Source organism: Mya arenaria, chromosome 13 (assembly GCF_026914265.1).
Source record: "Mya arenaria isolate MELC-2E11 chromosome 13, ASM2691426v1".
Classification (NCBI taxonomy): domain Eukaryota; kingdom Metazoa; phylum Mollusca; class Bivalvia; order Myida; family Myidae; genus Mya; species Mya arenaria.
The window spans coordinates 62461270-62486200 of NC_069134.1; the positions used below are offsets into that span (position 1 = coordinate 62461270).

Below are 24931 nucleotides of genomic sequence, written 5' to 3' on the forward strand. Positions count from 1 at the left end.
GGTGTTTTGGTTAAGGGGTGTTTATTTCATGCTTTGGTCCTTTTTTCCCCTTGTAAAACCTTACAGGTATTTTGCCACCTGGTGATTGGGAGGGGGGTGGGGGCACATTACAAAAATAAGCAGTGTTAATATGGTGTTTTGTTTGAGGTGAAGTTGTCCCACATCCTTATGTGTAAGCTTGGAGCCTGTAATTAAGGTGTACCTTAATTGGTTTGTTAAAATTAAAATCTACTCTACTGTAACATTCTCCAGATGACAGCAGCCAAATGTATTAAACCAGTTAATTCGTTTTAAGTTTAAAATGAGTCGAAATGTTTATTAATTGGTCAACATTCATCAAATAGGCACTGTTCACCAATTTAATTATAACTATCATGTGTAAAGTAACCAAAAGATTACATGCGGATAATTGGCCCCCATATGACTTGCGGATATGTAAAACAGCATCCGATTAAAGTAAAAACTTGTGACATTTTTGAATGAACTATTGTTCTTTTTCGACTAGGGCTAAACGATAGCAGTCATATCATTCTTTGTATAAAATAATTAATTAAAATATGCAGGAGTTGTTAAAATAACAATAGCAATAAGCATTGACAAATGTAACAGCCGACACTGGTAAACAATAACTGTCACGTGATTGTTGTTTTATCCCCGCCAATTTAGGTCATGCAAATATTGTTGTTTATAGATAAAAAATAAAAGTGTCAGCGGCTGCCATCGAATATGTAGACACAAATATCTGTAAATTATGTGTAAGAAAAACATTTTATAACAGTCTATGGTTAAATATCAAATAACAGTGCTCTAAGTGTGAGTGGTGAAATCGAAAGTAAATTTTCTAAGTTGACACCGGTGACCTAGTTTCACAATTTAATCTCAATTTCGGACGGTGGTGTTTATGGATTTTAAATCTTCTTTTCCGGGAGTTTCCGTTTCCGCCTATGGCCCGTAAGGGCCTTACAGGCAGGCGTAGCCACGCTATAGGCGGAAACGGAAACTCCCGGAAAAGAAGGTCCGTCATTTCCATAAATTTGGACGATGGTTATTTTTTTGCCAGCACTACCACTGGACTTTTTTTTTTTTGTTACTAACGCCATTCATTGGTCGGTTAGCATAAATTTTATTTCTAAAAATAGAACAAGTAAACAAAGCATGTCAAAGTCAAATATTAATTCAAAACAGGGGCGGAAGGCATCTTGCAAAGCATCCTCATGGTGACGGTTTCCGTCCATTCCAGGTGAGTCCTCACTTCATGGATTCCTACATTCCCTTGAGTGGTTTCGTCAAGGAATTCTTCCGATGTGTAGTGGCATTCTGCTCCAAGGACTAAGGCCGTTGCCCCATAATCCTTTACGTTGGCTCCTGTATCTGCTGAGATGAGCATTCTCTTGGGATCCTCATGGAGTTTCCTAATACCTATTTCTAGGTCCTTGTCCGTTCCCACAAAGAACTTGATGAGATCAAACATGTTTTGTTTGTCACCCATTCCGGCTGTAGCATCTATCCAATCAAATTGAGGATGAGGGTGGGTAGTATACTTGTAATGGAAGGATGGTCGCATGTCTCTATCCCATACTGTCTTCTTTTTGAAGAGCTTAGTCAGGTCCCCTGTAGGAAAGGTCTTTCCGGCATCCTTAAACTGGGAGTTTGAGTCAAAGATATATTGCATATCAATCTTCTCATAGTTCCTAGTCTCCATGTTGATTGGTACCCTCTGTCTGGCTGTCGTCATCCACGCGTAAGCGATTGTGTCCTTCCGGTTGAAGTTGAAGAGCTTGGAGGTCAGGTCAAGTACCTGATATCTTTCGTACCCGTCCATAGAGTACATAAGCATCTGTCCAAAGTCCAGCATTCTCATGTCATTGACCATGAATGGATGGATCACATAGACCTTGGTGTCGGACGAACCAGTTTTGAGTACTTGGTGGTTGTAGGCTACCCTGGTAAAGTGACAGGTCACGACCTTCACATTGTCATAGCCGAACCTTTGATGAGTGGCCACTAAATCAGCCTTTCTATAGGGGTAAAGACGCCGATCCCCGGAATGGTAATTGAACCCTCCGTACCCACGCCTGATGTCTCCTCCTTGTTTGTACATGTTGAGCTGTAGTTCTTTGTCTCTGGCAACGTATCTGTCGATTTGGGCAACTCTTCTGACTCCACTTCCCTCGTAAAACTCTCTTGCTCGTCTAAGTCTGTTGAGAATTTCCCTCCGTTCCTGTTCCGAGTAGGTCTCTCCTGATCTAGACTGTTTGCGGTCTGGCTCGGTTGAATCTGTGCTCCTATCTCCACGCTTCTCTGCCATTCACCGTACCTGACTTCAGATAAGGCTGTTACCGGTTTCCTTGGGTTGTAGTAGTCAAGATGCGCTCCCTTGACCAACTCTAGATATTTTCTAAGTTTCTTATCAGCTGATGTAATGCTATCGCTAACACTCTTTCGCTTAGGCGTAGACACAGTTTCGTCCAACAATTTAAACTGCACTCCGCTTCCTGAACTGATATTTGAGTCTGACACGCTACGCTCCGATATTCTGGTACCTTCTCCTTGTCCATCCATTACTGATCTGATGACGTACAGAAATCATCCACCTTTTTATAGCACCGATGGCAAAGTTCCAATGAATTCATCCGCCTCAAAGAAGTAGATCCCTTTCCGGTTCTCAATTTAGCGGCTGGTTCCAACCAAATGGTCCTCGGCTTGTGCTTCTCACACATACAAAGTCCTTCCGGTTTAGCTTCACATCCACTACTTCTGAGGAGATACTCTCTGTCCCAATCAAATCCTTCTCCAAGCTTCTCCCATCTATTGGTCGGTAATCCAGTTTCAGGGTCTGTCCTCCGTCTGAACCACAACACAGGTAAAGTACCACGGTAAGTACCCTCTTCCACCTTCTGCTTAATAAAGTCAAACTTGCTATTAGTATATTCCGGCATGACTGCTCTCTTTAAGGGTTAGTCAAAGAATGAGGATTAAAATGATGAAACGTCACTAAAGTAGGTAAGTTAACACCGAAATTCATCCGAGATAGAGAAATGAGTCCATAGAGATGGGCGTAAGAATACAATAACAAATAAAAATAGTTCCTTGACTACACACCCAAATTTATGGAAATGACGGACCTTCTTTTCCGGGAGTTTCCGTTTCCGCCTATGGCCCGTAAGGGCCTTACAGGCAGGCGTAGCCACGCTATAGGCGTGGCTACGCCTGCCTGTAAGGCCCTTACGGGCCATAGGCGGAAACGGAAACTCCCGGAAAAGAAGGTCCGTCATTTCCATAAATTTGGACGATGGTTATTTTTTTGCCAGCACTACCACTGGACTTTTTTTTTTTGTTACTAACGCCATTCATTGGTCGGTTAGCATAAATTTTATTTCCAAAAATAGAACAAGTAAACAAAGCATGTCAAAGTCAAATATTAATTCAAAACAGGGGCGGAAGGCATCTTGCAAAGCATCCTCATGGTGACCGTCTCTGTCCATTCCAGGTGAGTCCTCACTTCATGGATTCCTACATTCCCTTGAGTGGTTTCGTCAAGGAATTCTTCCGATGTGTAGTGGCAATCAGCTCCAAGGACTAAGGCCGTGGCCCCATAATCCTTTACGTTGGCTCCTGTATCTGCCGATATGAGCATTCTCTTGGGATCCTCATGTAGTTTCCTAATACCTATTTCTAGGTCCTTGTCCGTTCCCACAAAGAACTTGATGAGATCAAACATGTTTTGTTTGTCACCCATTCCGGCTGTAGCATCTATCCAATCAAATTGAGGATGAGGGTGGGTAGTATACTTGTAATGGAAGGATGGTCGCATGTCTCTATCCCATACTGTCTTCTTTTTGAAGAGCTTAGTCAGGTCCCCTGTAGGAAAGGTCTTTCCGGCATCCTTAAACTGGGAGTTTGAGTCAAAGATGTATTGCATGTCAATCTTGTCATAGTTCCTAGTCTCCATGTTGATGGGTACCCTCTGTCTGGCTGTCGTCATCCACGCGTAAGCGATTGTGTCCTTCCGGTTGAAGTTGAAGAGCTTGGAGGTCAGGTCAAGTACCTGATATCTTTCGTACCCGTCCATAGAGTACATAAGCATCTGTCCAAAGTCCAGCATTCTCATGTCATTGACCATGAATGGATGGATCACATAGACCTTGGTGTCGGACGAACCAGTTTTGAGTACTTGGTGGTTGTAGGCTACCCTGGTAAAGTGACAGGTCACGACCTTCACATTGTCATAGCCGAACCTTTGATGAGTGGCCACTAAATCAGCCTTTCTATAGGGGTGAAGACGCCGATCCCCGGAATGGTAATTGAACCCTCCGTACCCACGCCTGATGTCTCCTCCTTGTTTGTACATGTTGAGCTGTAGTTCTTTGTCTCTGGCAACGTATCTGTCGATTTGGGCAACTCTTCTGACTCCACTTCCCTCGTAAAACTCTCTTGCTCGTCTAAGTCTGTTGAGAATTTCCCTCCGTTCCTGTTCCGAGTAGGTCTCTCCTGATCTAGACTGTTTGCGGTCTGGCTCGGTTGAATCTGTGCTCCTATCTCCACGCTTCTCTGCCATTCACCGTACCTGACTTCAGATAAGGCTGTTACCGGTTTCCTTGGGTTGTAGTAGTCAAGAGGCGCTCCCTTGACCAACTCTAGATATTTTCTAAGTTTCTTATCAGCTGATGTAATGCTATCGCTAACACTCTTTCGCTTAGGCGTAGACACAGTTTCGTCCAACAATTTAAACTGCACTCCGCTTCCTGAACTGATATTTGAGTCTGACACGCTACGCTCCGATATTCTGGTACCTTCTCCTTGTCCATCCATTACTGATCTGATGACGTACAGAAATCATCCACCTTTTTATAGCACCGATGGCAAAGCTCCAATGAATTCATCCGCCTCAAAGAAGTAGATCCCGTTCCGGTTCTCAATTTAGCGGCTGGTTCCAGCCAGATGGTCCTCGGCTTGTGTTTTGGACACATACAAAGTCCTTCCGGTACAGCCTCACATCCACTGCTTCTGAGGAGATACTCTCTGTCCCAATCAAATCCTTCCCCAAGCTTTTCCCATCTATTTCCAGGTAATCCAGTTTCAGGGTCTGTCTTTCGTCTGAACCACAACACAGGTAAAGTACCACGGTAAGTACCCTCTTCTACCTTTTGCTTGATAAAGTCAAACTTGCTATTAGTATATTCCGGCATGACTGCTCTCTTTAAGGGTTAGTCAAAGAATGAGGAGAAAAAGGATGAAACGTCACTAAAGTAGGTAAGTTAACACCGAAATTCATCCGAGATAGAGAAATGAGTCCATAGAGACGGGCGTAAGAATACAATAACAAATAAAAATAGTTCCTTGACTACACACCCAAATTTATGGAAATGACGGACCTTCTTTTCCGGGAGTTTCCGTTTCCGCCTATAGCGTGGCTACGCCTGCCTTTAAGGCCCTTACGGGCCATAGGCGGAAACGGAAACTTCTTATGAATCACAGAATGGTTTGGAAATACTTGTCATTGAGTCAATGTAAAGCTTGTGTTTATTCTAAATTACATGTTTATTAATGTTTGAGTTAATATAGTGTAAAAACAATGAAAGAGTTGAACACATACAAGTGTCATTGACATTTACTGATGCCGGGATTTGTAACTGCATAACATTTAGATAAAACAATACGGAAAACTATTTTGAATACGTCCATTACAATTTGTAATGAACTTGACATTTCACTTTAAGTGAGATTTTTTGTTGTAATCAAGGAATAGTCTTTAAAATGAAAAATAAACAAGCATGAAGTATAGATGCCCTGTGAACGCATACTCAAAATGGCGGAGTTGGGAGAAAATAAAAATATCCGATACATAATTATGGATTTCTCTGTCAGTTTACTATTATTGGTACATAAAATTAAGTCACATGCTAGATTTATTATTTTGCTATGTGATTTGTATGTACTGATGTGGTAATTTGCTGCAAGATTAGAATTTGAAGTGGATTTGTTGAACATCCCATGGTAAATATCCCGGTCCGAAAATATCCGGACTTAGCATGGATCGGGTTACACACAACTCGGTCCGAATATAATCGGACCCCGCATGGTAAGGGTTAACATTTTTTTTTAATATTTTTATGTGTGATTGGCTAGTCAATGTTATCACTTAATGTTACCAAGCTAGGTATATATTGAATCAAATAAACAAATGTAAACTTTCATAGCAGTGGATACAACACTGGACTGCAATTTTGGCGACCACAGTTTGAACCCGGTCTCTGTTATTTTTTCTTTACATTTTGATATTTTTTTACCAATTATGATATCAAAAGGATAAACATTTTATTGAATAATTGTCCTGTATACTGGGACTGACCCTACTGTTTGTATAGTCCATTGGTTAAAGAAAATAGATTAAAAAAGAGAAAAAAATAATTGTAAAGTGTGTGTTTAAGGTAGCACTACCCTAATGAAAACCTCCACTTGAAATGCTTCATTTTAATGTTTTATCCTTTATTGTTAAGCACATACCTACACATCTTTTGTGGGTTCATGTGAGCAGTTCAACTTCAAAGCAACCCAGAAGCTGACATACATGCCATATCCCCCGGAGGGGGAAAAATCCCCCGGAATTTCGACCCATCCCCCGGTCTCCCGGAGGGGGATGAAAATCACCCGAAATTAAAAAAAGTGTGTTTAAAATTACGCAAAATTATCACAGGGTTTAATTATATATGCCTGTTTGCAGTTATAATGCCCTTCTTGTCTTAATTGGATTATCAACTGATGGTGTGTTTTAACAACACCAATTGGGTGACACTTAATAAGTCAGCAGGGCACATTTCATGCATTGTTTTGATTGAAACTGTCAGAATTTGCATAAGAAATGTCAATTAGACTGGTCAGATAAAAGGACGATTTTCATTGGTTAAAACTATAGGTTTTATCCAATCAGAGAGGATGTAACAAATTAAAGTGTTTAAACATGTGTCATTGTCATCAAAATGATTTATGATTTAAAGGTGACAGTACATTATTTGGTAAAGAAAAGGATTAAAATAACTAATAGACAATGCTGTTCTTTGTTATGACCCACTAATATGTTTACATACATGACATGACCTTCATCTCAAATATCGGAAAATAACAGAACTTCCAGAAGAGAAACTGAAAGTAGACAATTCGGATGAAATGAGTTTTATTTATTTTAATATTATGGTGGTGATGTTTTTTTTATTTTTTGATGAATGCCAAAAGATGATATGTTTATGAACTTAAACAATAAATTATGCATTTGCTTTTTATCAGAAGCAAACAAATCTGACTATTTGGGAATTGAATTGAAAAATATTGATAAATCATTCCATTCTCTCTATTAGTCTGAAAGTCATCATTTATGATCATAATGAGCAGATTTTGTATCCAATTTTAGAGGAAGGTAAGCCCATTAAATTGTCTCTGAAACATATTTTTCTGTGAAGTATTCTATTTTGCAAGTGAGTGCTTTTATTATGCAATATGGCTGTGTCTCATTAAAATATAGATGAAGTGCTGGAAAAAGGGGTAGACAAGGTAAATTGGCACGTGTGTCATGCCCGTAATGCTACATGGCGATGATGAAAATTCTCTGGTATGTGACCCAAATCCCCTTAAATTCTGGACATAATCCCCTCGGGAGTCTTTCAAAATTATGGCAATTTGTTTTTTTGTACTTGCGTCTTAAAATACTTTGAAATTTTGTCAAATTAGACCTGCTAAAAAAACCCCCTGAATACTACCAAAATCCCCCTGAATTTTCAGACTTTTGAACATTAATCCCCCTGAATGGTCTCAAGAAAATATGGCATGTTTGGAAGCATCTTTTTATTTTCCATTTCATTAGCTTACATTTTTCAACAGTAGTTTTATTAGAAAATAGTTATTTTCTTATACCGAAGGTAAAACATACTGTTGTTTTTTTTTTGCATAATGTTCCTAAAAGTTTAAAGATATTTCATATTGATAAGGAACAGGTCATGAGTATTTTTTTAAATTGTTGATTTCGCTGTAAAATGACATTCACAAGCTAAATCTTAGTAGACCAAAGAATTGTACGTTTACGGATTTTTGTATCTTTTTTGATATGGCAAATCCTTCACATACAAATTGTTTAGTATCAAAAGTGGGTAGTTATTCCGATCGGGATTCTGGGTTAAAGCATTTAACATCTCAAAAATATCATAAAACAAGAAATATTACCAGATTATGTAATTTTATATCAGTTCCATACATAAAAATGTCATATCCTATGAATAATTATGAGTTTGACGTTTATTTTTCATTTCTTGCTGTCAAAACATAGCGATATATACATGAAGGGCACCTGCAAGGCTTCAGGGCACAATTTTTAAACAATTGGAACATTTCGGCCATGGCTGAGTTGTTACGATTGTATTTACGAGGTCTATCTAGAAGCTTGTCAGTGGTGGCCGAGTTATTACGATTGGGTCGAGTTGTTCCGCTTGGCATAATTGTTGTCTGTGTCAGTCAACTTTTGTTTTATTGGAAAGGTAAATAATGTGTTTTAATGCAAAATAACTTTTCACTTACATGGTAAAGTATGAATATAAACCTTTATGATCAATTTAAACCATAAAATACTTCACTTAATACAATTTCAATATTTTTCAAAACACCCCCGGTTTTTGCACAAACCCGTTTAGACGTTACTGGCTAAGGTCACAAATCCGAACACTTTCTGATGTTTTTTACAATTATCTTGGAGAGTTTATGTTGTAGTAAGTTAAACTTTCGTATGAAACATCTTTGGTTCATGTGAAAACAGCTGTCAAAGTACAGATTCACGATCTCGTCAATATTATGTCGAAAATCGTTCAATTTTATGGATAGTAAATCACCCTTCAAAATACGCTATGGAGGGCACAAATACCGACCACTTGAAAAGCGAAAATACATGGTCATACAATTATAATTAAAAAGTATGCTATATTAAATAAATGGCATTTTTTAGAAAAATGCTTAACAAAACAAGATGAAACTTCGCAAGTGTGACCAAGGCAAGCCTCTGTATTGATCTAGATCATCGAATAATCGATCACGGTAAACAAACGTGTGTTTTAGCCGGTGTTCAGGATTTGTGCCCTGTTAGGAAATGTACCGTCAACCAGTAAGGATTGGAAGAATGTATTACACGTCTATATTTTTAGACTGGGGGGGGGGTAGCTACAATAATGAGCAACTAGGGATACTTTTTTTATTATTTTGACATTTCATGTGTATCCCTGTAACTGCCATAGTCTTAAAATCGTCAAAAGACCCATTGACGGTCATTTAGGTGGACTATGGGGGGGGGCATGGTTACAATTGACTGGTGCAACCACTGGGACACCATTTTTTATTATTTTGATATTTCTTAAAATACTCGTTGACGGCTATTTAGGCAGAGTAGCCCCACTCCCTGTCGAAGTGTGGATAACTTTAAGAAGAGGACTGTTTCAAGTGAACGTTCTTTACGAGATGTCCTACTTATTGACTGTTTATATATTCAAAAATCAAGACAAAAAATTAAATGGAAAAAAAATAAATGACTTACCAATGGGTGTTTGAGATATCCATTTGGCACCACTTAAGTGCCATTCATCGCTCTTCAAAGCTCCATAAAACAAAATCATTCGTCTAACACATTCCCGACATCTTAACACAGATGGTATTGATTACTGTGACATGTTGGAGTTAAACCGGTTTGAAGGTGCATTCACTCGAGTAATAAAGTCAAAGATGCACTCTTAAGTACTGCCAGATAAGGTTTACCACAATTAATAATGTTGTTTCAATATTCCTAAAAGAATGAATAAATGTCGAAAACAATGGTTCTCATGAAGGATATCGAGTTAAATTTGAAAGAAATGAGCATTACACACGGTATTTCTACCTTATGCGACTATAGTAGACCACAATAAATCTTTTAGCATTTACCAATCATTTAATATTTTTTGCGCTTTCTGCTATTAAAAACACGGTTACAATCTTGTTATCAGTAATAAATATTTTCAATAAATGCATTATTTAGTATGTAGTTAAAGGTTTATCAGTCACAATTGATGTTTGTTATATATGTGTATGTATTGATTTTGAATAACAGTGTCACTAAACAAAAAATAAACAAATTTACGCAATTTCACAACCTTTTTTCCAGTTCTTCTGGATGACCCTGTATCCCCTGCCTCGAAACGAAAAGTTAACTTGGACGACATCGGTACGTTGTGGTTGGGGGGGGGGGGGGGTCACCCCCCCTCCTTCTGGCCACTAGTGCAATTGCAAAATTAATTTTGATGCGTGAGGGATATACTTAAGCGACGATGTTAACCATTGCTTCAATATTTATGCATGCATATATGTACTTGTTGGCATTTTGGGTGCCTCATTTCTACATCAAAAATGCTCAACCAGGTATGAGTTTATTGTATAAGTTATAGCTCGTAGTTTGTAAAATGTGGTTCTTTAGCAAATTTGTTTTAAATACGAAATAAAAGGTGTTGCTTCCAAGGTATGCATGATCAAAATATCCATAAATTATGTATGAGTCCCTTTTGCTGAGTGGTTATGCTATTTATTTGTCCATGACGTAAAAAGCGTAGGTTCACCCCTGATTAAAACAAGACTTTATTTTCATACTTTCATTGTATTTTGTTCTGCAATTTCAGTATCAAAGAGTTAACTAATTATTTCAGACACATTACCTGGAAAATGATTATTTGGTGCCAATGAGGTACGAGTCCCTTTAAGAATGACAAAGTGTTTTTACAATCAGCTAGATAACAAGTTCAGTTTTTCCACATATACAAGATGATTTACAAGTAATCATCATATGTGTATTTTTGCTTCACTGCTATCTTGTAGGATGACTGGCTTATATACTACTACCGGGTATGTAGTAAAGTGACAACATGGCATTAATTACCAATAGCGTTTATTTTGTAATGCAAAATTCACCAGCTTTACATGTTTGTACAGTTCGATATTTTTTTCTAAAACATATACTAGTATTACTGTTTGAGGAAGGCATTGGCACATGATGCATGTTAACATTCTAAAATGCCTTGCAGCATTTTTAATGGTGTTTAGCTTGGACCAGCTCAAAAGTCCGCCCGGTTAGCTCAGTCGGTAGAGCGTTGGACTGTTAATCGGACAACCCAGGTTCGATTCCCGGGCGGACCAGGTCACTTCTGTTGTGATTGGTTATGAAATCCTTTCTACGACCATTCGCACTGTACCACTGCTCCTGGCATGTACAGAAGTTGTCAGTTCCTTGCAGAAGTGAAGGCACCTAGTACTGGTTCACCGCCCAGGTGTGCGGTGGTTGAACTGTCACTCTGGGACCCTTCAATGTGCTCACGCCGGGACCCGGAGTATAAACTACTAACACCACCACCACCAGCTCAAAACCAAATAATAGGGGTTGGAAAGTCTTTGGTTTAGGAGTTAAAAAGTCTTTAATATGGTTATTAAAATAATTCAACTAGTGGTTGAAAAGTCTTTGTTATAGGAGTTAAAAAGTCCAAACAGGTAGGGGTTGAAAAGTCTTTGAAATAGGGGTTTAAAAGTCTAAGGGTTGAAAACTGAAAAGTGTTCTTTTTTAGAAGGGTTAAAAAGCCTCTTGGGGGTGAAAGGTCCTGCTCCCCTGCAGAACAGTGTGTATGAAATAAACTATTATCTTAGGTAAAACATTTCATATGGATTTCCATCAATTAATTACATCTTCATTAAAAATCAAGAAAATGGTGCATTTTCTGTGTAAAGGTACTGAAAACCGAAATAACATTTTCAAGAGTAAAAGTGAGTATAGCTTTGAAAAATGAATAAGTTCTTAGTCGTTTGTAACCACAACTTAATCGATTAAAAATGGCGTCTGAGGAGATGAAACTAGTGTAAAGATATTTAAAAAATGGAATTTGTGTCACTGGTTGAGTAAGAATACTTCAGGTAATTTTTGATATGATTTATTGCATTCAAATTCATTAAAAGATGCTTAAATCTTATCGCTAAGATATCAGCACAGAAGTATTAGCTTGGAATTGGATGGATACAATGTCAGGACACAGGTAAACAATAAAACAAAACTTCAAATATATTCCTAAATAAATAAATAGGTGTTCTTTTAAGAGATTTAGGAAAGTTGAAATACTTTCCCATTAAAATTTATTGCCAGAACCTCCAATTGGATTAAGCCCATTGCCAATGTTACCAATTGGAAGATTCCAATGGGACAATGTTCCAATTGGAGTTTTCCAATTTCCTGACTTTTCCCATATTGAATTGTGGGAAATATCCAATTGGAAAAAATGGTCGACGGGATTTTTTTTTACAAAAAATGATAAAAAGTACTATAAACGCACTTTTTCTAGATAACATTATAACCATTAATGATAATGATTGTTATTAATCACTAATTCCTTTTTTGAAAATGTGGGAGAATTTTCCAACAAAAAATGTTGGGCTGATTTTCCAATTGGAAAAACCATTTTTCCAATGGGAAGGCCATTTTCCAATGGGACTCCCATTGGAAAAGTTGACTTTAAATGCCAAAAAATATATTTCTAAATTAAATTTCAGGAAACAAAAAATATCTCTTATTAGTATTACCTAACACATTTTAAAAATACAAAAGTAAAAAACTGGGTGAAAAATAAAAAAAATAAGTTTGCAAAAATTCCGGATTTGCAAACTTAATCCGGATGCTGTTTATTTTTTGTTTTATACTTTATTTTGCTTTTTTGTTGATAATTTAGTATTGAAATGATCATTTATTATGAGTACAAAATTTAGGCTTCTTAAATTAATTAACAAAAAATATACGTAATTTGGGGTCTCCTTAATAATTTGTAAGTATGTTGCAGGTTTTAAGGGGACAGGTATATATGTAGAAGGGTTTATGGAGACCAGTGTATATATAATATTATTTTTGAGGCATTAAGGGGACCATCCATATTTTATGGCATTAGGGGGACAAATTATATATATTTAACTTTTGACAGTATAGGCTCCCGTAACCTTAAGAGACAACTTGGTAATAGTATTTTTTATAATTGTGTACTATAATAAATCCACAAACAATGACCAGTCGAAACGGGAGGACTGCAAATTTCATAGGATATTCATCGGAAATCTTTTACAGACCATCTCATTCATTAAATGTAAGTCAGATTCAGTCACTTGGTCTCTGTACCGTTTGATAAACAAAATATATAATGACCAGGGGCGGATCCAGGAATTCTCGTTAGAAGGGGGCGTTACTTAGGGGCGTTTGCAGGAGGATTGAGGGTTACTCAATCAAGTAATTTTTAACAATTTGTAGTCGGAAATGATGCATTTATATGTGTATATTTTATTATTTTCTTCTCATATATTGACACAAAAAGTAAACTTGGACGATTTTAGAGGGAGCGCACGCCAACTGCACCCCTTCTCAATCCGCTAGTGAATGGTGACTTAATATTTGATATATTATGGTTAAATAGAACTTTCAGTTGAATTATATAGAAACTGTCAATGCTAAATACAAGTTCTGTGCTTATAAAAACAATAAAAGTTTCGTCTGCACACGAATGTGTCTGTTAACGCTTGAACAGTTATATAGCTCATGATTAAAGAACATTGTTCATTGGGTTCATTGTGACCCATGGAAGTTGTTTTTATTAAATTCCAACTTCCCCTTAAATTTTACTTGCCTAAAAGTTTAACCTAAGTCAATCAGGGGCCATAACTTGTATTAAGGATATGGAGTTATGTAACCTCATTGGCTTATGGTCCTGAACAATTGTGTGAAGTATTAAGTCAATTTAATGAAGGGTATAGAACGCCTTAACCAATAGGCTACGGAGACGGTTTTAATGCATGTACTCAATTGCAGATTCAGGGGGCGGGTTGGGGTGGGGGGAATCGGTCCCAGCGCGCGCGCCGTCCCCCACCCCTTTGAATCGTCCGTTTATAATATGTTCTCAGTCAATATCGGGAAAAATACAATATTAAGATAAAAATGCACTATTTCGGACTATAAATTGGGGGAGTCTAACCCCCACCCCGGTCCAACATTTTAAGCCATTCAATTTCTGTTCTGAGGGAGGGACGGATGTGGAAAGATTAAGCCCATGAGTTTCACGTACCCCTTCTTAAGTCAATTCCAGGATCTGCCACTGATATCTGTAATCAGATTTGTTGTTTCATAATGTTATTGTTCCTTTAAACAGTTTAAACCTTTTATGTCATCAACATAAACAGACGCATGTTCAGTAAAAAAATGCTCTGTATACAACGTTCTCGTACTCCAGAGCGATGATGCTATGCATTGTATTTATCACCATCTGACTGACTGAGTAACTGCCAAAACTTTTCCGTTAAAGAGACTCTCTCATGTTTTGGCACCAAACATATTTTTTCTCGTAATGCATCTGAAAACACTTACATGTATATTTATTTTACTCCTTGGTACTGAAATTGCAGAAATAATAGTAACCAGGTTGATTTTCTTACTTCAATTGCATTTTTAAAAAACGATTGAAGTATTAAAAATTAATCTTGTTCAAGTTGGGAGCAAGCACATAGGGGTGCAGATAACACATAGAATAAAAAAACGGATCTCTTATCCACTCGCCCACAGGGACTCATACTAAGGTGTTGAATATTTTAACCTTAATGGAAGTTATTGGTTTATCACGTGATTATGTCAATCAACTGATTGTGCAACAGCCTTTTGTTGAATCGGGTTAGTAACGCATTTCCAAATATTGGACTTCAAAGACTATACGTTAGCACATATCAACATTTATTGAAGGGTTTCAGCCATCAATAGCTTAGCTTTAACACTTCGTTTGATACGCCATACTTTATTTCGTAATAACAATCTATAAAATCCAAGTAAAAGATGCATTTTTAAAACCCTTAACGCTTCGCTTATATTCACTCAAAAACTCATGTTCGAAAGATTAAAAAAAGTATGTCATAATCATATCCTCTTTAGCGGCTGAGGAAGCCGGTCCAAACCATTCACATACTTTCCGAGTTTCTTAATACGAGGGTATAGCCAGAAGTTCGTGGAATTCCTTAATACAATCAACACATTTTAATATTTTTCAACGAACGTCAGTTCGCTATAAAATCTATTTCAGCTGTAAATGACATAGAAAACTTCAAACTGATACATAAAATATAAAGGAAACTACAGCTTTTTCATTAACATGAGATCAGTATAGCCCGCGCAGTTCGAACGTCAGAATCTGACGTCAACGTCATAACTTATCAAAGTAAGAGCCGTTCGCCGCAATACAACGTCGAAGTCTCTCTACCCACTGCCGCTAAATGTCACTGAACCACTCTGACTTGTAAAAATACAGGCGTGTCTGAGCTTCACTCTGTAGTGCCTGAAAGTCATTGAAGCGTTTACCTTTAGTTCACATTTAAGTTTCGGAAATAGGGCAAAATCGCATGGTGGTAGGTCTGGCGAAAAAGGGGGGGGGGGGGGGGGGGCTGGGGAAGGATCTCCGCTTCAAGCTGGATTGTCGCGGTAGTCGGTGCCTCCTCCGATCTATGCGCTGATGCATTTTCCTGGTGAAGAATCCACCCATCATGCAACGCCAGTGGTCTCTTAAATGCCATCGCCCTCTACAAGTCACGCCTCAAAACCTTAAATGGAGAACATAACTGAGGCTTATAACATTTGTCGCGTTTTGCGTACTTCATCAAATATAATTAAAACTAACACTTATTCAATCCCATATTTTTAATCATAAACTTTTTAAAACATTGTTTTATGCAGATTTTATCAAGTCCTAAATATTGATAAAAATGAATTTTGTTATATATCACTTTACCTTTTAGTAGGAAGCACCCGTCACAGATTGGCTCTGCGGAACTGCATGGAGTAGGATAACACCGTGCACATCAAAGAAGAAAATGAACATATACTTTCCTATCGAGCAGGATGGTCGTGCCTTCTTCGGAGGCGGGGAACTGGTAGTCTTCCAATGACTGCTTTGCTGTTTTGTCTCAGGGTCGAAATAAAACAGTCAGGTTTCATCGCAAGTGACTATTTTCTCAAGAAAACGGTTTCCTTCCTTTTAGTACCGAGCTAAGGATCGGCGTGATTCCCGTACTCTTTTGCTCATCTCATCTTCTGTCAGCAGCCGTGGAACCCAACGCGCACTCACTCGACTCATTTTCAAACTGTCTTTCATTATCCTCCGTACCGACCCATAACTCATGTCCAACATCTTGCATATTTCATAAAGAGTGACTCGACGATCAGCGTCAACGATGTTTTTCACGGCCTCGACGTCACACACTGTAGTTTGTGAAACCGGTCGCCCAGACCTCACGTCGTCACAAATGCTTTCCCGCCCCTCACTGAACCGCTTGTGCCACTTGTAAACGAGCATTCGCTTCACTTGAGTTTCACTCGATGCTTCATTCATCAGTTTAAGTGTTTGCGATGGAGTTTTCCCTAGGTTTACACAGAACTGTATCACTGCCCGTTTTATCAATCTGTCTTCTGGCGTCATTTTAAACAAAATTTAACTATTCCGTTCAAGCTAAAATGTTTCCTTTGAAATAAACAAACAAACGCACTGACTTAAAACTTCACTTCATCACACGTTATTAACGTCACGTCAAATGTGCAAACCTTCGCGCCGTTTTATTGGTTTCAATGTGAGTGGTCAACAAAACAAGATATTGTCATGGGTTATTTTAGCAACTGCGGAGGAATGCGCGACCACCTGTTTCCATAGTGGTCACTACGTTGTCGTTATAACATGCTTTACGATGAATCTCGCATTCTTAATTTCAAATTACCTGATTATTATTGTATGAAAGTTTAAAAGATATGCTGCATATTGTTTTCATTTTATCAAGCTTTTCCACGAACTTCTGGCTATGCCCTTGTATATAAATCTCTTATAAATTTGCCAAATAAAATTCAACATGGGTAAACAATTATAAAAAAAAAATAACGTATTTTATGTTTTGTAACATATTTATAAAAAATAGTCACTTGAATCAAATGAACATTTTCAATGTACTTTCTTTCTCGCGGAAAGTGGACATTTCATCTTACTCCAACAAGTGTGGGGTATGGTTGATTCTCTTCGTGACTGAAATCAACTTTTTTAAACACTTGGTGCATTTCAAATGTAGTCCATATAAACATCCCCTTCAGATTCTTCGACGATTGCATTTCCATGGGAGATCACTGCGTAGGATAAACATACAAGTGTTGTTTAGCCACACTGTGGTTTCAATTATGTCAGGGGCGTAGCTACCCCTCTATTCATGAGGATTCATAAATGTGCTGGGGGTTCGGGGCAAACTTGAAAATTTTGAAAACCATGGTGCAATCTAGTGCATTCTGGGCGTTCCGATGTGCATTATTTAGTACTGGAAAATAACCAGTTTTAGATTCATGTAGTCAAGTTCGCATACTGCAACTTTGGTTGATTTTTTTGTCAGAATCATGTGGATTCAGCCGCGTATTCACGTATAGGCGGCTACACGCCTGTATGTTGTGCATATGAATGTGTCACCATGTGACTTTCTCTTTCAAATTCTGTTAGAAAATTTATTGTTCTTTTTTTTGGTTACATCTTATTTTTCTATGATATTTACTTTCATAATTTCCTAGAGACTTTTGTCAGTCATTCTAATTGCAATTGAGTGTTTTGACATTTCTGATAAGATTTTCCTGCCTCCTCTTCTTAATTATTATCAGTTAATTATCTCAGATCATAATCATAAACCTTACTCTTTGAGACTTTGACACTTCTCAATTATCTCAGACTTAATCTAATTGTAAATTTTATTTTTGACAATAATTATTTTTGAGTGACACTTTCTAAAATCTTCGATCATTATCTTTTTATCACTTAATTCTGATTGGTAACTTCTACTCTTTAAGTTAGTATATAAGTATGTACATTTTTCATTTAAGGAGAAGGAGAAATATATACATTAGATATACATATAGACTAGGAACTTTGTACTTCTTCTTTTACTAAGGAAATATCTTTGAACTACTTTTTTTTGTGACTATATAATTAATTCACTTACTTTCATAACTTAATATATCACATGGACTATTGAATGTTTCTTGTTAAATAAGTCTTTGGATTTATCTTTGTTAACTATTCAACTCAAATGTGGAATTAATAAAGAACCAACTTTTAAACATCTTAATTGGACTTGAGTTGTTAATCAAAGTGAACCATTAAACGTGATCTGAACTTAAACGGTAACTCGCAGTTGTGCCAGCTAATTCCCCAAATTAATGGCCAATTGCACGTGCCCCTTAGACAGTGTGGCTCGGGCTCGGTGACCACCCCTACTATACCGGAGTGTATATACTGGCCCGTTCCCGACGCTGCACGACTTAACTGGGGTGCACGGTGCCAAATGTATAATTTGGTTTAAATGATGCATCCTTAATATAACACCTCCTTGCTGCTACACCAATAGAAACTTCATGGGATGTTAATAGTAAAAGAACTAGCACTGACGTTCCCATTTTTGTCTGGGTCATTTAAATAATAGAAAACAATTTACAAGATAAACAAATTTGTTTTGACTTCTTTAATGAATTATATAAAAACATTGTACAAAGATATCATGACACTTTTAAACAATAAGTATGGTTGTTAATTAAACAGTATGCAAGCTTTAAAGATTTAGGCAAACCATTGGAATTTTACAGCGGTCTTAAAAGGTGTATTTAAAGCTGCAATCTCACCGATTGATCGTTTTGACTACCGGTACTCTTTTATTGTTTGTCTATAAATGGATAATTTTTTTGCATAAATGTCTAGACCCAATTTTAAGTGATATAAGACTGCTGAAAAAAGATCAGATAGCAGTTTATCATATTTATGTTAAAAAAATGATGTTTTATGGCTAAAAGCATTACGAACAATTTAATGTAAATGAAATTTTCGGCACTTTTACATTTCTGATGGGTTCTATTGTGAATTATCTAATATGACCGAATTAAAGGAATGATAACCAAATCAGCAGATTTTGAGACAATTTTGTGTCTTAACTGACAATCTGTAAGAGTGCAGCTTTAAGCTTCATATACACATTGTTATATTGTCAATAACTGTTTAAAAGGTCTCATGTACTAAATAAGATAATAATTTTCATACAATATCTAAAATTGATCAAAATAAATAAAGTACCATTATACCTATTTCTTAAAAGTGCCGTTTCTCATCTGACAATACCATTCAAAGCCATCATTTCAACTATGAATTTATTTTTAACTTTCAACTTTTCTATAGCATATGCAACAAAATACACCAAAAATACAAGCCATGAACAATATTGTTCAACTTGCATTATCTTTGGCCTTTTGAAACGACCATTTTCCAGTTTTGTCTATTTGTAAGTTATGCCCTGAGGAATAAAGTATGACTGTATGAAAATAAAAAGCAATAAAAACACTAAAAATATGCCCCAACCCCTGTAATTTCTAATACAGTAGTAAAATCAAGAAATTAAACATTTAGAGCTGCACTCCCACAGATATACCGTTTTCACAACTTTTTTTGTTTTTGAATGAGCAATTTTTTGCGTAATTATCTGCAAACCAATGATAAAAGATTGCTGACAAAAGATCAGATCACAGATTTCATATTTCCGTTCAAAAATTAATGTTACTAACGGTTTAAGAAAAGTGCATAAAACATCAATGTTTTAACTTAAATAGAAAAATCTGCCATTTAATTTTTCGCAAAAATTGGATGGTTCCAATCCAAGACATAAAATGAGAAAAGTTGTCAAAACGTCCAAAATGTGAGAGTGCAGCTTTAATGTTTGAAAGTAACTCTGTTTGCCTCATGCCCCTAAACAGGGTTTAATTATATTATATGCCCAGTGGGTTTGTCCCTGTATATTTGATTGTATAATTGCAGTAATGGATACTGGTCTAATTATCTTCTGACAATTTTTCACCAATTTTAAAGAAACAGAAAACACATATTAAGCTCATATAACGCTGTACAATTTAATCTCATTCATTAGGATGAGAAAAATTCCCTAAAAATATTAATTGTGGAAACATATCTCATTTAAATACATACAGGAAATGGCGACATCATTTACCCTTTAGTATGAAAAATGCAGTTTCCTGATATTTGAATAGCGGTTCTTTATTTAAGCATCTCAATTCATTCAACATACACATAGTATGTATCAAGTTTCAAAGGAAACCAAATCATCATAACGATGGTTTTCAAAGCAAATATTCACACTCTTGACAAACTTCTTTTCCTAGTTTCAACTTTTGAGACTTTTTGATGAGCCTGCACCTTCCCCCTCTTATGCTGTGGCTTCAAGCAATAAAGCTACCAGCTCAAGTTGCACAACTGGTGAACAAGACTGCTGATAGTCGACAAACTGCACACCTGATGCCATGATAAATCATGTCCATCGACTTCCAGAATGAAGAAATGACGCAGCACAGAATTGATTTCAATTGGACCTCTCTGTACTTTCATCCCCTTGTTGTAGTCAAAGACTATATCTAAGTGTGCACTGCGGGATCTTGAGAAGCTTTCTGCTCCTCTGATGAAGTAAGTTTGGCAGAGTGTGAAACTCATGTCTACTCATATGCCTGGACACATGTGATCTATGTCTTCTTGTGTGTGCCCAACCATCACCTGAAATTTTTTTAGAGGAAGTTAGTGCTTGATTACAAGTCAATGTGACAAAACAAGGTCTTTCATTTATGCCACCAAGAACTAGTATTCCAAGTTTCATAACTCGTATGTTAACTCAAAGCAATTGAGCAGAAACTGTTTGGTAATTAATTTTAAGTCACTGCTTCCACTTATACTATCAGTAATATTGAACGTGAACCGACTGACCCAAATGCTATTCTAAATAATTTTTATGTGCAGAAACCTTAATCCTATTGACACAAAAGTAATCCAATAGTATGTCTTCACAAAACATTCTACAACAATATTTTGTCAATTTAACTCAAAGATTGATTATTGTTTTTTTGTCAGACAAACACAGAGATGGCCCTATATCGCTCACCTGATTTGAGAAAGGATTCTAACTTAGTTATTGTTTGGACACTAACTGGACACTTTTGGTCTGACTTTATAATGCTGCTGGTGAAAATATTAAAAGTCCCTAAATAATGGGCTTACAAAAACATGAAATAAAATGTATTTGTTTAAAAATTACAAAGGGCCATAACTCTTACAATATTTAAGTTTGTATTGAGCAGAATAAAAGGCTTTGCCTAAAATACAAACTTAAAACTATATTTACAAGTAAAACAAAACAAGAGCACCGCGAAACGGAGCATTATACGCCCGAAGAAGATTCGGCTCGAGGTCCTTTTAATGTAGTGATGTTTTGTATAAAGTTATTTGCAAATTGCTTTATTAGTTACCAAGTTATGGCCCGGACACGGAATTGCTAACGGACGAGTAACAAAGATGTGGCCCGGACACAGAATTGCTAACGCCCCCCCATGGTGATTCTAGTCTTTGAGGTATGGACCTGGAAATTGCGCGCGACACACCCTTTTAATGTAGTGATGATTTGTATAAAGTTATTTGAAAATTGCTTTATTAGTTACCAAGTTATGGCCCGGACACGGAATTGCTAACGGACGGACAGACGGACGGACGGACAGACAGACGGACAGACGATGGAGGCCATAACATAATACGACCCTTCGGGCGTATAAAAATCTACAAATATGTTTTTTGTATCTGGTTTTTGAGAGAGAATGATCGGAAGAAAACATCACACATTCACAATCATATTAAAAAATAATTTAGTTTTTTTTTAAATTATATTCTATTTCAAAAACACTGCAAAAGACAAGACACTTACGTTTCAATTTCTTGATTTAATACATTGATGATTATCAATTCTTATGAAGCGAGATGGGTCTTACACTCTGACCAGTGCAACATGCATGTTCTTAGTTGCTCAGTTATTACCTTTCTTAAAATTCTTCTTTTGTTGTATTTTCCATCGGAATGTATAGCACCTCTGTGTTTCTGTTTGTCTCCTGAAATAGTAAAAGTTTATTAATAATAATCACAATAATAATAATCAGTGACTTTTACTTTTACTTTTTATCCGGTGAAGAAAATTCATACAGGGTATTGAAACATTTTTTTTCTTCAAATGAAGACTTTTAAAAAAGATAACTTAACTAGCTCTTCATCATATTAAATAAAAATTAGCAGTCTATGCCGCACACGGAGCCCCGCATTTGATCTTTTACCATAGTTTGATTGAGAGTTAAGTTTCACATCGACAAGTCTTTACAGGTCTATTAAAGCTGCACTCTCACAGATTGAACGTTTTGAAAAAGGTTATAATTTTTATCTTGGAATGAACCAATGTATGCAAAATGCATGGAAACCTGTGATATAAGACGGCTGACAAAAAATGTCTTTGAATTCCCGTCAAACATGTCCGAACCAAATTCAAACTTTGGATAATCACTGTGATTCACGATGAAATTCAGCACTTCTTGCCCAGTATATATACGTTCACTTTAAGCGGAAGGCAAATTAAAACAAACACATTTGTCCGAAAATTAATCAAGCTTTAAATGGTAGTAGAATTGTCATTTGTTCATGTAATTTTCAAGAATCAGGAAAGGAAATAAATGTTCTCATGTTGCCAATTTAGTCTCGATCATCTAGACGCTTGTATCCAGATCTATATCGTTCATTGACTCTAATTAGAGCGGCTTCATGATTGAGACTAGCCGGTTCTTTGATAATTGTTATGATCGAACAGTGGTTGAAAATGTAAAGTGAGACCAGTTTTTTACCTGTTATTGAACAAACTATTATGTTGGCAGGACTGTCCTCCTTCGCCTTATTCCAGAAGCCCATAATGCTTTGCGACAAAGGTGACTTCCGGTTTATTTCCGCATTCAATTTCCTAGTTATCGATACGAGTGAAAGGAAGAGCATAATTGGCAAAATAGATAGATAGGTACGTAAAACATGTTAGGAACATCAGGTTATACATTCTTCTATAAATATCTACCGTTTTTTGTAAATGTCAATGAAGTTTTCGACGTTTATACCCAACTTCAGTACACATTTAAGTGGGTGGGGTAAAATAACAAATATAATGGTAAAGACTTTCATAGTAGTTCTCAAAGACTTCAAATACATATTGGTTGTTATGAAGTTTGAGTTTGTTATTAAATTAAATGAATGATATGTTGCAATTAGTGTGAAATTGTTAAAATCTGCAACTTCAAAACAGTCAAGTAAATGAAGCTTAAATGTGATTAAGAAGGGCATTTAAATACTGACTGCTGTGCTGTATGTAAACAAATATGCAGGTCTTAAAATAACAGCTTATTAATATTGTATTAGTAAATTGTAACTATTTAAATATCTGACTGATATTAAAGCTGCACTCTCACAGATTAAACATTTTGACAACTGTTTTTTTTTTTGTCTTCAACTGCCAATTTATGGAAACGTGCAAGAAAACCAGTGATATAAGACTGCTGACAAAACATTGGATTGCAGATTTTCATTTTTAAGTAAATAAAATAATTTTTAATGCATTTTTCTTAAACCGTTAGTAATGCTTTTAAAATTAGCCATAAAATAATAATTTTTAAATGGAGATATGAAAATCGGTGATCTGATTTTTTTTTGTCAGCAGGCTTATAACACTGGTTTGCAGATATTTACGCAGAAATTGCCTCTTTCCAAGACAACAAATAAAAAAAAATGTCAAAACGGTATATCTGTGAGAGTGCAGCTTTAACAGTTAAGAGTCTTTTATATTTTTATTTTTTCTGGCTAAGTTGGATGATGATAAAACTATTTATTTTATTTCAGAGTTGTCCATTCTGGATGTTTGATTCCGCCAAGTCGATGCTCAACAGGAGTAGGCAGTTGATACCATTGATCTGATAGCACCTGCTATATCAATGGTTTTACAAGAAAAAATTGTGCAAAACACAAGAGACGGAATCGGTTCAAGAACAGAGATAAAATAAATGAAGTGTGTCAATATGAATGAAAACTTTCCTTGACTGCAAGGACTAAAGAAATGCACACAAGTGACATAAATTTAAATGTTTGGTACAAAAAGTAGACATTTAGAACTTAAAATTATGACACAGGATGTGAAACAACACTTTATAGCCGATAACAGTCGAACAAGAGATTTTTCAAAAAGAAGCAAGATGTGGTTTTTTAACCCTTGGCAAATGAACCTTTAAAGGGATTATTGCATACCAAGGACAATTTATTGTTATTGAATTATATCATGTTTAATGTTATTATTAAATTATAAAAAATACCGTTGTTATTAATATGATTGTCTATGATCTTTTTATTCCAATGACTGTGTAAACTCCCATGGTTAATATTAAAAAGACATAAAATCGAGTTAACGTTTGTGGGCAATAACTAGCCACCCGGTTAACTTAGTTTGTAGGAGCACCGTGCTTTTTCTGGCAGCCCTTGGTTCGAGCTTTTTCCTATCATGTTACTTTAGTATTGTTATAGTCAATAAGCCTAGGTGTCGTTAGCGCAGTACTGTAGGCCGAATATTTTCTTGGCCCAAATTCAAACAGCCTTGAGATTTAAATGAAACTTGGTACACATGCAAATTTCCAGAAACAATAGGCTCATGTCCAGCAAGATCATACATAATATTTCAAGACTTGAATGATTCAATACATCTGCTCCTATGTATTTTAATTTTCATAACTATAATTGTTCATCATTGTAAATACAGTGCTCAAGTTTAAAGCTGCATTCTCAGACTGACTATTTTGACAAAAAAATGTCTGAAAACCAGTGATATAAGATTGCTGATGGAAGATTAGAATACATTTTTTACAGAATTATCTTGACCGTTTTGACAAAAAAATGTCTGAAAACCTGTGATAAAAGAT

The 24931-nt window shown here is 36.3% G+C and overlaps 2 long non-coding RNA genes across 2 annotated transcripts; one reads left to right on the forward strand and one right to left on the reverse strand.

The window, feature by feature from the left end:
• Nucleotides 1-17697: 17697 nt before the first annotated feature.
• Nucleotides 17698-22930, reverse strand: LOC128214197 (uncharacterized). The gene is made up of 3 exons (XR_008257884.1): nt 22829-22930; nt 21981-22051; nt 17698-20675 (listed from the first exon to the last, which is right to left on the reverse strand). It is a non-coding gene; the product is annotated as an uncharacterized LOC128214197 (long non-coding RNA).
• Nucleotides 22856-24331, forward strand: LOC128214196 (uncharacterized). The gene is made up of 2 exons (XR_008257883.1): nt 22856-22995; nt 23865-24331. It is a non-coding gene; the product is annotated as an uncharacterized LOC128214196 (long non-coding RNA).
• Nucleotides 24332-24931: the final 600 nt, after the last annotated feature.